At 46.5% G+C, this 15,555-nt stretch overlaps 1 protein-coding gene across 3 annotated transcripts in view; it reads left to right on the forward strand.

The window, feature by feature from the left end:
* Positions 1-11,765: 11,765 nt before the first annotated feature.
* The window catches only part of LOC115316364 (serine/threonine-protein kinase ICK), a 49,593-nt gene continuing 45,803 nt past the window's right edge, over positions 11,766-15,555 (forward strand). Inside the window, exons 1-2 of one of the 3 annotated variants that reach the window (XM_029975751.4) lie at positions 11,766-11,783; positions 12,172-12,345. The gene's annotated coding sequence lies outside the window, so the exon portion shown is untranslated. Of the gene's footprint in view, positions 11,881-12,171; positions 12,346-15,555 lie in introns of all 3 variants that reach the window. The other 2 variants (XM_029975750.3, XM_029975755.4) reach the window with 2 other exon arrangements.

Raw genomic sequence — 15,555 nt, forward strand, 5'->3', positions numbered from 1 at the left:
TTACGATCACCAACCTGCGTGATTGTAGGAAGTAGGTTAGGCATAGCCACGGCGTGGTTGCCGTGTCCACTGAAGTCTGCAGGCACGGGCGTTGCTTTTATATGCAGCAGCTGGCTGGAATCTTGATGGTTGTGTGACGTCACCGTGCTCCCAGCATATGCGTAGTAGATCTTGTCCACGTGTAGCGGTTGTGATGACTCGCCTTGATCGACCGGCGAGTGATCGCCAATCTTCCATAATCGGCCGGTCACTGATGTCGTCCGTACGTCCGATATTGTCATGTCGTCCGTACGTCCGATAGTTGTTGAACAACCCACCTGTGGCGACAATATTCTTGACCTTACCCTTATACAAGCACACCAGAAATAATAAAAACTGTCAACTGTGTTGCTGGCTTAAGTGACCACGGCATCTTTATCATCGAGTTATCTATCCCTGTGCCGACGCTGAGCCCAACTGTTCAAACAATTCGTGAGCTATAACAAAGGTGATTACTACGTCACCATAAATCGGAACGTGTCATCGTTCTATCAGTCGTATGTCGGAAACCTTCGTTCAAGATCGGTGGAAGAAAACTGGTCACTATTTAAAAACAAACTTAATATTTTAACTGAACAATTTGTTCCGAATGTTATTGTACACAGCGACGGGCATAACCCCTGGTACAATATAAAACTTTGCAATCATTATAAATAACAAAAAGAAGCGCATGTATAGAAGAGCTAAGAAAGCAAATAATAACAAAGTCCGTGGCAAATATTTTTCAAATCTCAAATCTTGCACAGAGCGTAAGGTTGACGAAAAAAAAGTTATTTTCTTTGGGCCTGCCAAGAATTCTGCAAAGTAACCCCCAGAAGTTCTGGAAGGTATTTTCACCCAGAGATACTACTGACTCTATCCGACTAAAGAATGAAAATGTAGATGCCGTGTCTGAGCCACATTGCGCTACAGCTTTAAACAAATATTTCTCTTTCATACTATCAAACGAAAGCGTTGATTATATACCTATATAGTTTGCCTTGCTCTGGTTTTGAGCCCATGGCCCCCATTGACACTAACATTTCTGCTTCCAGAATACTTTGACCTATAGGTTTAAAACTCTCATCATCTTGTAGTCCAGACAATATTAGCCCCAAAATTCTTAGCAACACCGAAGTAATATCTAGTGAATTCCTCACATTCATATTTTCTTAGTCATTACAGCAGTATTGCCTATACTCCGTTTCACCTTCAGTCCGAGCGCAGCGGACGCTAGGAGCTATCCCAGCCAATCCAGCGTTGAGAGAGTGTCATGTGACCTTGAGCTCCCTGCGTCGCTCTGGCCAACTGAAAGGTCACACGACTTTCTCCCGAAGCTGGATCGGCTGGGATAGCTCGTGGCATCCAGTGTGCTCGGACTGAAGGTGGAACGGCGTATACCATTGGACTGGAAGCTGGGGAAGGTCATCCCGGTCTTTAAAAGCGGTGATCGTGTGCTGGCCTCAAACTATCATTCCATATCATATTTAGAAGCCAATCATATTTTTTACAATCATCAACATGAATTTCGTAGGGGTTTTTCATGCGAGACGCAACTGTTTGAACTCAAACACAAGTTAGTCACTAACCTTGACTCGCAGGGCCAAACAGGTGCTGTATTCCTCGACCTCTCGAAGGCATTTGACAGAGTTCCCCATCGTCATCTAATTTCAAAACTTTCCATCCTGGGTATCGACCCTTTGGTCCTTTCTTGGATTCGTGGCTTCCTCTTTTCTCACACTCTGGCTAACAACCATATATCAGATTTTACTAACGTTATATGTAGGGTTCCACAGGGGGCATCACTAGGTTCACTACTGTTTCTTATTCTTATTAAAGACTTATCAATTGTAGGCTTTGTCTCTTTGCTTATGATTGTGTCCTATATCGCAAAATTACTTTGTCTGATGACCATTTGAATCTTCCGAGTGACCTTGACCTGATTCATGCCTGGTATTTCAAATGACTTATGTCATTAAACATGCCAAAATGTAAAGTACTTCGCTTTACTTGGAAACATGTAACACCATATTTTTCGTATTCCATTGGCTCTAGACTAATCATCTCTGCCTGCCTCCATCTATAAATATCTTGGTGCAACACATTGAAACAGACTCAGCAGAGGCTTTGCGCACTCTCGGGTACATCAAAAGAAATCTGAAGGTGCCACCATCTCATCTCCAGAAAATGGCATATGAGACTTACGTTGGACCAAAGTTAGAATATGCAGCAGCAATTCGGAATGCTCATCAAATTTATCCCTTTAACCATCTTGAGTCAGTTCAAAATCGCACAGCCAGGTTGATTCTTAATGATCATTACTGAAGAACTAATGTCTCTGCACTGAAATTCCAGCTGTATAAGTCGCGCCATAAGATGTCAGGCTTAACCCCCATTTCATAAAATTTTCTATTATAATCCAATGCTTCATAACTCACTCCTACTTCCTCCTAGAAGAGCATCGTCACGACTAAACCACCCCCCCATATCACATATATCTCGGATCACAAACTACTTCAACCAATCAGAGAGGGAGAGAAAATAAACTTTTATTCTGAGCATTTCAACACGGTGGTCTGTGCCGGATGGAAGGGCTTCCCTCTTCACGAGGTCCTATATGCTGCCTTGTCTGCCTGGCCCGTGTTGACCAATTGAAGCTGATTCTCCAGGGCAGGGCTGGACAGCAAGTTCATCACTCTACAGGGGGAAGGGTGGGGGTAGTGGGTGGTCTTGATTGAATCTACACTCGCCTATTTTGTGACGGAGGGTTCCTATCTCTTGGCACACTGGGCAGTTCCCACTGTATTGAGTGGGGAACATATGCGACTGAGTAAAAGGGGGTGGGGGAAGGACCCTGACTGACTTTGCCTATACGCTACCTGTTCCTCCAGCGTTAACTTAGGATGCGGGGCTGGCAGTCTTCGCCTTTCCTTGCAGTAGAGTGCAACTACTATTTCCTTTTAGGTCACCATGGGTTGGTCCTGCACCTCTTCCATGGCTGTGGCCCGGTAAGTCAGCGCGCAGGCCTGCTAGCTGGTGAGCAAGTTTATTGCCCTCTACCACGGAGTGGGCAGGTACCCATTCAAATTCTATGGGCTCCTTTGGGGGTCTATTGTTTTTGAGCACCTGAAGGCTTTTCAGGACACCGAGCCCGACTGGAAGCTCCGGAATGCTTGGTGCGAGTCGGTGATTACCCTGGTTCTGCCCGGCAATAGGCGACCCTGTCTTGTTCCGCAATGCTTCGATTACTCTTTTAGCTAGTGTATTTATGTACCAGTTTTATTTCACACACACTTGTTCTCACTGTTTATATTACTCACCAGCCCTGTCGGTGTAAGCCACCTGTCTGTTTATATGTTGATGTTTTGTATTTTTCATGTACTTCCCCCCCCCCCCCCCCGCCCCCCCCCCGCTCCTTATGTAATGCCCCTGTTGGGACCTTTGAAGTTACAATAAGAATGATAATAATAATAATAATAAAAAAAAAAAAACTGCCAGCAACATTGGAAGAGTTTAGGAGCGGGGGTGGGGCCAACAAGTTTGAATTCCTGTGCCGACGCAACTTCACACATAACTTGAGCACAATATCACATTTCCACTCGATCTGATCGGCATTCCTAATCAGTTTTATTTTCATATGTTCAGTGACAATGCAAGCCAGTTTTAAATACTCTATTTTTATAATATTACTTTTTCGTACTTCTCAATGCAACATTTTCATGGCTGTTCCCCAGATCACGAGAGCCGCGCACAAGTAGCGAGCCTCAGTTTGGGCATCTAGGACGTAGTACGTAGCTGTTGTGCGTCTCGTACGCACTGCAAAATCTGCGTAAAACGATCCAAAACTTCTTTCAGCAAGCGCTGCGACCCAAGGGGGTATCGGAGGTCGAGCGTGTTAGCGCACCGCAACTCGTACGGCGAAAGGTCCCACTGCCAGGGATCCCCACCCCCACCAGATTCGATCTGTTGTGAGGCACAGACCCCAGGCTAGCAGTCGTACTGTAGTGGCTAAATTTTCTCATCTACAGCCTGAAACGGTGTCGCCAAAACCTAGACAGGCCGATCGCACGCTATTTAAAATAGTGAGCGTCTTATTTTCTTCCGCTGTGCCCAAAATGACGACAGGGCATGCGATTGAAAGACCAGCGGATAGGCGGGCTACCACTCTTGCCTTCGAATCGTTCGGGAGTCGGGCACCTGCATTTGCACCATGATTGAAGAAACAGAAAGAAGCGACGTCAAATCACATTGACACAGAATCACTCCAAGCTTCCTTGCTTGTGCCCTTCAGCTCTGTGCGCCGTCAGCCGTATCAACGGTAATCAAAATTAACAACGCCTGCCGCGCGCGTTCCGCTGCTCATACAAATGGATGGATGGATGGATGTTAATGGCTATTCCCTTTGTAACGGGCGGTAGCTTGCGCCACCTAGCCTAAGTCTAAAAAGACAAAAACGTGATTCCTCCCGCCTTTTTAAGACCAATTTTTCTCCCCCTAACTATCACCAGGCAGTGTGGGATATCACCAGGATGACCTTCGGGGGATCGGGCAAAAAAACTAAAAAACATCACCCCCCTGCCTCTTCCCCCCGGCGAGGGAGTCGCCAATTTTCCTCTGGTCAAACCTTTTCGGCGTTACCCCAGCACCGGACCCACTGGGAGACAGGGTTGAGACTTTGGGCCGGAGCTAGACCTGTGCGCCGCCGCGCCGCGCCGCCGCCGCCGCCTGTTTTGCTCTCGCCGCCCTGCGCCGCCGCCGGACTCCCCAGAGCCAGCACGCCGCCGCCGCCGCCGGGCAAAAAATCCGGCGCGCCGCCGGCGCCGCCAAATTTTTTTTTTTTTTTTTTTTTTAGTGTGTGGGGGGGGGGGGGGGGGGGGGGGGGGGGTGTGGAGGGGTGCGTAGCATTGGTGTTTCTTTTTTTTCTGCTTCTGTATCAGTCTCACCTACTATATTATGCATAAAAAAATGAATAAATACACCGGTGTCTGTATGTTTTTTCCCTTTCATTTTTACTCCTTTACGCGGAACGATAAAAGAAATGGACAAAACAACAAGTCTCGAACACAGTTGCTAGTTTATTTAAACAACGAACGCTCTTATATATAGCTCAGGACCCTCACCACCAAAAAAGAAACACCTCCTCTTCACTAGGTCACCGAGAACCGGACACTCACAGAACCCATATGGTTCATGATTCAGACAGATCCAAATGATTCACACCAACCAGCTACCCTGATGACCTCGCTTGCGGGCTGACCAGCCACATGCGATAACAGGCAACTCCAGCTCCAGAAGAGCCCTTACAATTTTTGGAAAACCCACAAAACAAGACCTTAGAGACACAAAATACGCTTCATATCACCGTCCAATGCCAAGGACAATGTGCTTATACAATTACCAGAGGTCGAAATACGCATGATCTCCCTTAGAACTCTCCTACCATTGCTGATTGCTGGGCGAGTTGGTATTGTACGTGAGAAAACATTATTGCGCTTTAAGACATAGACAGAGGAAGAACACCACAGAGCGCTTACTTTCAACTGATTTAATCCAAGAGCCTCAGTGTAGATACACACTGCGTCACCGCACCACATCTCAACCAATCCGTGGCCTCGCCGTAGGCCGCAAATACACTGTCTCTTTTTATGCCAAGTCAATTGAAGCCACGCATGACTGCGTGTGCAAACCATTATTTGCTTCTTCCAGTGTTCTCGCTAGGCACTTAGGCGGACGCCATCAATAGTTCCGGCACGTGTTGTAACGTGTTTTTTGTGGCACCCCTGGCACCCGAAAAGGAGGTTAACATTTCTAATTTGTGCTGAGCTTTGGAAACTAAATTTACACCGAACCTCTCTGCCACTGATATAAAGTTAAGAGAGCTAGATTCCAAGGTATAGTAAGGCACACACACACCATTCTTTACAACCGGTTTTTCCACAGGAGCCGGATTAAACGTTCCTAACACCTTGAGCACAACTCTAACAATCACATATCCTCGTGTAATTGTTAGAATAGTTGTGAACCAAAATGGAGCTTGGCAGAAGGTGTTGTCGATTTTTATCCAGAGATGACTGATAGGAGCGGAGCAACAGTCCATTGTCACTCAAAAACTCTGAGCAATTGATTGAAATATTGAATCCGTATCATGGGAGAAGGTGTGATGGGACACCTGTAGACATCAAGGCCATTACTCTATAGATAAGTCGGAGCTGTTAATAAGGGTCAGGAGGTGGTGTGATGATAATCTAGTAAAGTTGCAGTCTGCCTCTGGGATTGATATAGATAGTTTTATGAGCATTATAGAGTTTTATTTAGAGTCCACTGCCGTAGACTTTGATGGTTCTTTTTATTCACAAAGAGGGAGTGCGCATCGGGTCGTGAATTGCTCCAATGTTGTCCGAGATTTTTTAAAACGAGATTGATGTTCACGTTGACACGGTTGTGCGGTCCTTGTAGATTGGACCGCACAACCCTGCGGTTGCAACAGTCGAATTGAGTGCTTAGTAGGCCTCCTGTTTCACACGGAAAAGGACCTGTGCTGGAGGTGGGGCAAGGAATCAGCAAAGCCTCTGTTGGCAGCGTCTATGTTAGAAGTTGACAGCTGTCACTTAAAAATAGTTAAGAGTGGTGTAATTGCGTCTGCGAAAGATAACGCCTGTAAAAAATCTCGTATGCTTTAGGTTGGAGAGCCAGTTGAGTTGCAAAAGATGCGTCGTTTGGAAGCGGGCCACCACCACGATGTAATTGTTAGAGTCGTGCTCAAGGTGCTGAAAGTTTAATCCGGCTCCTGGGGAAAAAACGGTTGTGAAGAATGCTGTGTGTGTGCCTTACAACCATGGAATCTCTCATTACTTCATATCAGCGGCAAAGAGGTTCGGTGTAAATTTAGTTTTGAATGCTCAGCACAAATTAGAAAGGTTAACCCCCTTTCTGGTGGTCCTCAGGGCTGCCAGAAATAAACATAAGAACCCAGATGTAACTTTTCAGGCAGGAGTGGTGTACGGGACCCTCTCATTTCGTCGAAACTCGTTTCGTGGAATTACGTATCGTGGACAACTTTTCATGGGCAGACGTTTCCTGGAAACACGTTTTGTCGACACGATCGTTTCATCGACAATCGTTAAGCGAATTGCACGCTGTAGGGACATCTCGTCACGCGTGTATCATATTCATATTATAGTAAGGGTTGTGATGGAGTTGCCTGCTATCGCATGTGTCTGGTCACTCATCAAGCGAGGTCGTCAGGGTGGCTGGTTGATGTGACCATGAATCATTTGTATGTGTCTGAGTGTCCGGCTTTCAGTGACCTACACTCGAAAAAAAAAAATGTGTCCCATAGAATGAAGGTGAACATTTCGGCAGACGTCTGCCTGGTTGGGTTAAATGTTATAAATAAATAAAGGGCAAACCCTTTATTTATTTATTTTGGGGTGCATTCTATGTGTCCCATAGAATGCACCCCAAAACTTCAGTTCGACGTACAGCGCACTGACGTCGATTTGGGTACTAACTTTCATGAGAGGCTTGATAGCCGTGGCGTACAACTTATTAAAATAGCTAATGTACGTGTTACTGACTACAAAAAAAAAAAAAAAAAAAAAAAAACCTCGGTTTTTTTTAGCTTTACTGCAAAACCTCAGTGTTTTTATTGTGTGGTCTTTGATACGTACTTTAGTTATTCAATAAGTTATATGACACCGTTATCAAGCCCCTCGTAAAATTTGATACCCATTTTTTTTAGGTTGTAGTGTTTTTTTTTTTTTTTCTTTTTTTTTTTTTTGTGGCCAGGATTTTGACGTATATATAAGAGCGTTCGTTGTTCAAATAAACTATACCCGTTTTTTCAAGAAAAAAAGAAAGTTTTGAGCATTGTTCGTATACGCGACGCGAAGTCATACGAGATTTGGTTGTCGGAGGAAAAAAGCGATGATTTTGGCGCTGGAACGTGTACGTCTTCATAATATATATAGTAAAATTCACCTACATATATCTTAATTCTTCACATAAAGGTGGAAAATAGTAATGGTTCGCGAGAAGTCGGACTTTTTTTAAATTTGTTTTTACTAGGGTTCTTGACGTGAAAACGGGTATAGAAGCTGTGTTTGAGACATCTTGTCTTGTCCGTTATTTTTATCGTTCCGTATCTTGTGCACCTAAGGGTTCTCCTTGCTCATTCCCACGCCGGGATGCAGCATCGGGGGTCGAAGTCGAGCTGCAGTCGGGCTCCCATCCGGTCGAGGCGGGGAGGCTCTCCTTACGGGTCTTTGCCGCCAGCGTATTAGCTTACACTCCCGAGCTCATAATCTTTGCGTCCTCGCATATTTTTGTTAATGTTGTTGTGATCCTCTGTTATGCGTCTAGCCATCGTGGAGGGCGCCGTCGGCGTGAAGCGCGTGTAACCGGAGGATCTGCGCGGCGCAAAGCGAGTTGCGCTGAAATCGACGTCAATCGCTGCAGGTTCGTGAAAAAAAAAAAAAAAGAGCTATCGTGCGGCAGCTTGGCGGCAATCCGGTGTGCCTTGCGGGTTAAACCTGGAAATTGGTGTAGGTTTGCTTGTCCACGTTGGTGGTGATAACGTACGATCCGTGGAAAGGCGGGCCAAGTTTCAAGGTACGAAGGCCGTTCGTGTACCATAGCCTATCCTTGACGTTGTATGGAGCTGGTCGATGTTTAGCATCGTAGGACGCTTCATGCCGTGAAGGTAGTAAGCGAGGTTCGCGTTTGCAGCGTCGTGGTTCGCGTGGACGTCGCCGACCTGGTCGGAAAGCCGGGAAAATTCCATTGGTCGACGTGGGACAAAGTCGAACGGTACGTCTGGAGTCCGGCGTGCGGCTGCTCGTTCACTTGAAAGCTGGTTATAGGCGCTCCAATGGTCGATGTCGCCGTAGACGTTCTTTCGTAGACATGAAAGGATGTCTCCGTTGGCGCGTTCGACAAAGCCGTTAACTTCGGGAGCGTAAGGTACTTTTAGGATGTTCTGAATGTGCCTGTCAGTGAAGTACCGCGAAGCCAAACGTGAGGTTAGGACCCTGTCATTTTCGGTGATGACGGCTTGCGGCGTACCGAATAAGAGTACGAGTTCTAAAAATCGGAAGACGTGCTCGGTCGACTTGTCAGGCACGGGGCGCGCGACAAGCGAGTGGTGAGGTCGAACGCGGTGATAAAGTACCTGTTGTCGTCACTCCTCGTCTTGCTACAGTGTAGTCTTGCGGAGGATCTTGCGCCTCGGCTGCGGCCGGCGGCATATTCTCTTACAAAAGAGAATAAACAAGACGCCAGAGTACCTGATTCTTCTAACGGACGCACTCTTCACAGCGAAAGCAACGTAACTCTCAAGAAAAAAAAAAGCGTGTTCCTTTTTATGGTATTTGTATCTTGTTTTCTAAACTCAAACGACTCCTTCCTCTTTCCCCCTCACACTCTAATTTACACCCCCCTCCCCTCCCTCTTCCGCGCCGCGCCGCCGCCGATCCGTTGATCCCCGCGCCGTCAACACGCCGCCGCCGGAGGTACAAACACCGGCGCGCCGCCGCCGGCGATTTCTGACCGGCGCACAGGTCTAGCCGGAGCCACGCGGGAGGGAGTCCCAACAACAACAAACAATCAGGGTATTTTGCTGCAGAAAGTTGATTCCGCCAGTTTTAGCGAAATGCGGAGCTCAATCCCCGCTCAACCGACGTTATTCAAGGTATTGAATTTGGCGTAAGGATAGTGTGTTTGGGGTATGCGAAAAAGACTACGGTATTGACTATGGCGTACGCCGAAACGACTACGGTATTGATTTTGGCGTACGCCATAACCACTACCGTAGTCGAAGCGGAGGGGTAGTGAGATCGGCGTCCTACTCCGGAGCTGGCATGATGGGATTGCATTTGGCCGCACGCTCGATTTTCTCGGTGCAGGAAGTGCATGCACGCGTGGGGTGTCGGTGCTGAAACGAACCCGGAGGGTGCAACCTCTGGGTGCAACCACTCGTGAAGTGCCGGCCGAAGCGAACTCGCTCTGCGCTGCGAGTGGGCACGCGTGGGCACGAGTGACATGAAACGAACTCGTGCCCACGCTCGCCCGCAATTACCGCAATTCTTAATTTGGGTGCAATATACCCAATAAGTTTAACAAATATTTAAAAAAAGGATTTTTTTTTTTTTTTTTTACAAAACTACCGAATTTTATTGATAATAAATTGATGTACTACGTTACGTTTGATCCGACCAAGAGTTATTATAATGTACGCTAGAGGTTCAACTGGCGCTAGTGTCTATGCAACTTCCGTGACGCAAATTGAAGCAGACAGCAACCAGTCTACTTTTCCGGTGCTCATATGCATTCCTATGGGAAAACGCGCGTGCATTGTGTCTCTTCGCCGGAAAATAACACGGAACACTTTGGTTATTTGGGTCGTACCGAATAGTATGTACCTTGATTAACACTGTAAAAGTGTAATTGCTTTAGTTAGCGCATTTTTCTTCATAAGTGAACGAAGTTTAACTTCGCTACATTTCAATCCCAAACGTGTGTTCCGCAGCAGTTGTGTAAAAAACAAGCGACGATTCAAAGCAAAATTACAATCGAAAGGAATATAGAGTGTGTTCAAGGCTCGCCAGCATTCCGGTGACGCTTACGTATTGATAATATGCCAGTCCTGTCACTATATGGAAATGGCCCCGTCGTGCATGAGCAGATAAAAAACATTCAAAACGTAGAGAATAAAGTCCGTGGGCTATGAAAAGTGTCTCTTTGTATTGTTTTCTCTGCCGCACAGCTTTTATCGGGCACTTGTTTTCAAAGATTTCAAGCGTGCGGGTGATATTTTGAACGTAGAACAAGCAGCTTCGCTCAGAGCAGAAAGAATAAAGCGTTATATTACTTATTTAAAATCGGAAAAAATTACGTGGCCTTCAATTTATTTTTATCGTACATGCACGGGTAGTTACTGATCCAGTGTTACTGCGTAGTTCTTGCCATCCCCCTTAATTTCCAAATGTACTTCGTTCGTTTGGCACGCATATCCCTCATGCTGAAAAGCGCCGACGTCGTGTTCGCGCTAACAGTGTCCGACAGTGCACATAAATGCACGTACGAAGCCGTTTCAGCACCGTTTTTAATGCGATGAATGTGAAAGAAAAACGCCGTAACTGACCAATTATTTCGTCGGTCGGACTGAGAAATGTTCCAAGCTACCTAATACGTACGAATTATTTGGGATATTTGCTCTTATGATCGAGCGCTGAGAGAAAATGCACTCACTTTTTCCCATAGAAATGCATTACCGGAAGTCAATTTTGGACTGGTTGCTGTCTGCTTCAATTTGCGTCAGCACACTAGCGCCACTTGAACCTCTAGCGTACATTATAATAACTCTATGCATATATCCGACAGCCTCCATATGAAAAGAAGGAAAAAATCGGAGAGCTTTTTGAGCGCATGTGGCCCATGTCGAAAAACACTTGTCAAAATATCGTGTGTGTGTGTGTGTCATTTTAGAGAAATTTCGTTTTTCTGTTGCCATCTTTTGATGGCAAGCGCTCGGAATTTCGAAGGTATGTCCAAATCAATTCAATGAGTGCCGACGAAACGATCTGTCTGTGAACTGATTGCCAGCAACGGCTGAGGAAATTAAAAGTGTGCGGCGCCTTGCAAGCGATCGCGTCAAGTTGGTAAAGATGCGCGGTGACCTTGGCACAAGTGTGCAGCAGCGCGAGCAGCCCGCCGCACGTGATCGGCGCGGCAGATCTTGCCCCCTCGGTTGCCCTGGCAACGCTGTGGTAAGCAACGCCGTCAACATAGGGATGATGGTACCGTCCTGATGTAGTCACACCGCCGAAACGTTTCATTCACGCAACCCCCTGGCACTTACAAACAGTACGTACAATCTCTTGGGAACTGTCGTCGCCAACTATAGACCGCATGCTCCGCGGCGGTGTCTAGTTGGCGGCGAGCTGGGCCGTTGCTGCGATGAACGTAACAAGCCTCGACCGCACGTAATTTCGATCGCTCGTGTTTCGAGCACGAGACCCTGAAACGTTCGCCCGTAGAACGAGCGGTCGCGCCAGAGAGGCACGTCTCAAAGCCAGGAGCGCATGCAGCTCCGGGAGTACGGCGTATCCGCACGGAGGCGCAGAGCTCGATGCCTCGGGATGCATTTCCTTTCAGCATCGCACGGAGCAGAGCGCGACGAGGATGGAGCGATGAGGCCCGACCTACTGCCGGCGCCGCGGACCGTACGATGAACCGCTATGTGACCCTGGGCCCCCTCGGAGATGGCACGTACGGCTCGGTTGTGCTCGGCCAGCGCCTGGACACGGGCGAGAAGGTGGCCATCAAGCGGTGAGAAGAAAAACTGGCTGCCACTTTCTACAATTATTAGGATCATTATTTGACTCGGCTAGGAGAGTTAACGGCACCGCAGTAAGGCGAGTAGCCCATACCGTCTGTGATGCCGTTGTTAAAGACAAACAGATAAAACAAATCCCCGTAAAACTTAACAATAAGAATAAAAAGAGGCAGATAAATACGGGTGCCGCACCACCTTCCTGCAGCATCTGTTTTGTCCGCTGCTGTGACCTCCGACGGCATGGAGCGCCACAAGTCCACTGTCCTAGTAAAGAAGGTGTGTCGGTCCATACCGGCAAACAGTGGACGAAGGCCTCTGGTAGCCGCAGCTGGCGAGCAGCACGGCAGACCCTAGCAGATTAGCCAAGAGCCGGATCAATGCACGGGGCCGTTCCAACCAACACGCATTGTCGTTGGGTGTATAGACAAGTCCCGGTAAGAGCCGCAGAAAGGGAAGACCACCCTAACATGCATCTGATAGTCCACTTGAGGTTAGCAGCCGGAGAAGATGGGGCTAACGTTTTGAGCGGGCGCCTAGTGACTGGGCAAATGCCACCTGTCACTGTCGAGCTTGCCCCAAAGGTTGCGGTGATAGTCAGTTCAGGCGACATTTTCATCTGGATGTTATTTCATCGAAAGGTACCCGCATTTGTTTCAGCGGCACACATTACGACGTTTCGTCGACAGTTCCTCTCCGTGCACACTTATTGCTTCGGCCGCCGTCATCCCAAACCCTTGGCAGTTCTGTTGAGGTTTGGCGCAAGCTCCAGCTGAGTTTATAATTAGGATTCCATGTTTTCTGAGTTTTTTGCATCAAGTTTAGAGGGTGTTTTTCAGGTCACTACTTTAGCTTGGGTGAGTTGGTGAATCATGCTAGCACTTCACAGCGCAGAAGCATGTTTTTGTGTGTATGTATTTTTATAGTGTGGTGTTTGTGCACTGTGAAGTGGCAGCGTGTTTTTCAGAGTTTATTTTTTGCCAAAAATAAATTCCAATAAACGAAGCTCATCCATGTTTATTTTTGTTTGATTCACAATTCTCAGAAATTCAGAGTTCAATTTCGTGGTATTTCCTATTAAAACTAAATAAATACTAACCGCGTGTCAACATATATTAGACACAAAAAATAAAATGCGCTTGTATCAATTAATTTTTCTTCAGCTGCATTTGGCATTGGTGCCATTGCCATTGGCAGTACTAATTTGTCCCGTTACAAAAGTTGCATGCGAGTGTTACTTCAATACATGTCGATATCTTAAAATCAGTAAACTCTCGGAGGCAGTCACCGGGAAGCTCGTATTCATCCCATCTTATTCCATCAACCTACCCTGCGGCCACGCAAGGTTGAGTGTTGAAGAATGCAGTAGAGAAGTTTCAGCTGCCCCTCTTCCCCATCTTATGCCTATGGTCCAGCTTTCACTGTTACAAAAACACAACCCCTCCCTCCTCTTAAGCACAAATAGTATGGCTCAATATGGAAACCAAAACAGTGCCTTTTGTTGTGACCCAAAAGTACAATTAGCTGTTGTTCTTGATGAACCCTTACGAGATAAGCGGTATGGCCCCTTTCGACATTGGTGTGAGATTTTAAAGATAACTGGTGTCATTTTCCCAGGACCATTGACCCTGTGCGCTAATTTAATTGTAAAATGCCATCTTTTTTTTTGGGGGGGGGGGGGGGAAGGAACTGCCACATCAAAATTCAGAGTTTATCGGATAAAACCGAATTGACAAAAATTTTACTGATGACTGTTTTTTTGGAGTTTTTCGGATTTATCCCAAAACATAGAACCCTAGTTATAATCCATTTTTCCTGAGCAAAGTAAGAGGTTGGACAGTGTTGGGTAAAGTAAAACTAAAAGTAATTGAACTAAAGTACAAAGTACTAAATTAGAGGTGATGTACTTTATGTAAAGGAGTAAGCACACTGGGTGTAATGTACTTGAAGTAAGCTACTATGTACTTTCAAAGTAAAGTGAGTACTTTTTAACAACATCTTTAACAATACTCTTTCATTCCCCTATACAGTGATTTTTTTAATTGGTGTTTATTTGTTTTGCACTCTCTTTTATGTGGAGTTTGCATGTTACATCTGGAAGCACATTGTCACTTCCTGGGGGTCAGGTGCAAGGGGGTGCAGGGAACTGGCTTCCAGTTCCAACACGGTGGCACTGATTTAGCACTCTATTTCCTCCTCTCTCTGCTGAGGTTTTCTCCTCTCAAGTTTCAATATAGAGGAGGACCTCACCACAGTGAGATGGATTTCACAAGATCTCATGCTGGCGACAGAAATGCTTTTTGGGCAGGGTCTGATTTTTTCTGCTGCTGCAGTGAGATGCCTTTGTTCTGAGAAAGGCGAGACCAAATGGTATTGGAGAAAGCCTTTGCCACTGTTCTTTGCATACACCATCATTTTAAAAAAGAATAAAGACCAGCTCACACATGCATTGCAGCCCTGAGATACACTGCGTCAAACTTGGTGCTGAGTAAGTACTGCAGTGTGTGTCTGTAAACATAAAAAAGCCCATGCAGCGGAGCACTGTTACGGCACTCGTATAGATTAAAGTCAATGCTGTGCCTATAGCGCTGTATCTGTGAACAGGTCTTTAGTCACCGGAACCATAAGCACTGTGACACATTCTGCAATGCCTCGAGTACGGCACATGAGACGACACCATGCATTGAAACCACTTACAGCACTGTGTTGGCAAGTGCTGCATTGACTCTGAGGCCAGCGCTGAATTAGTGCGGGATCAGCACTGCACCATATGTGCAAGGACCTATAAAAGCCTGTTCCTTCATACACCCCAGCACTGCCTCACAGCTATTGGTCAGCACTGAAAATAGCGCTGACCTTGCTAGTTCACCGCCGACTTTGCTCTATATTAGCGATACATAGGTGATACAGTGCTGCATCAGTGCTGCTCCCAGTGTTGGTTTAGCACTGCACCATATGTTTGCACAGGCCTTTAGTTACCAGAATTGTGAGCATTGTGACACATCCTTGCAGTGTCTCGGATACTGCACATGAGGCCATTGAAACCACCTGCAGCACTGTGTTAGCGAGCGCTGCATCAATGCTAAGGTTAGTGCATGCTGTTTCTAACTGTGAATTAAACTCTGGATCAGCACTGTGTTGTATGTGTGCATAGGCCTATGAAGGGGAGTTGATACATACACCACTGTACTACATCAGCACTATAA

Source organism: Ixodes scapularis, unplaced genomic scaffold, assembly GCF_016920785.2.
Source record: "Ixodes scapularis isolate PalLabHiFi unplaced genomic scaffold, ASM1692078v2 ptg002596l_1__unscaffolded, whole genome shotgun sequence".
Lineage (NCBI taxonomy): Eukaryota > Metazoa > Arthropoda > Arachnida > Ixodida > Ixodidae > Ixodes > Ixodes scapularis.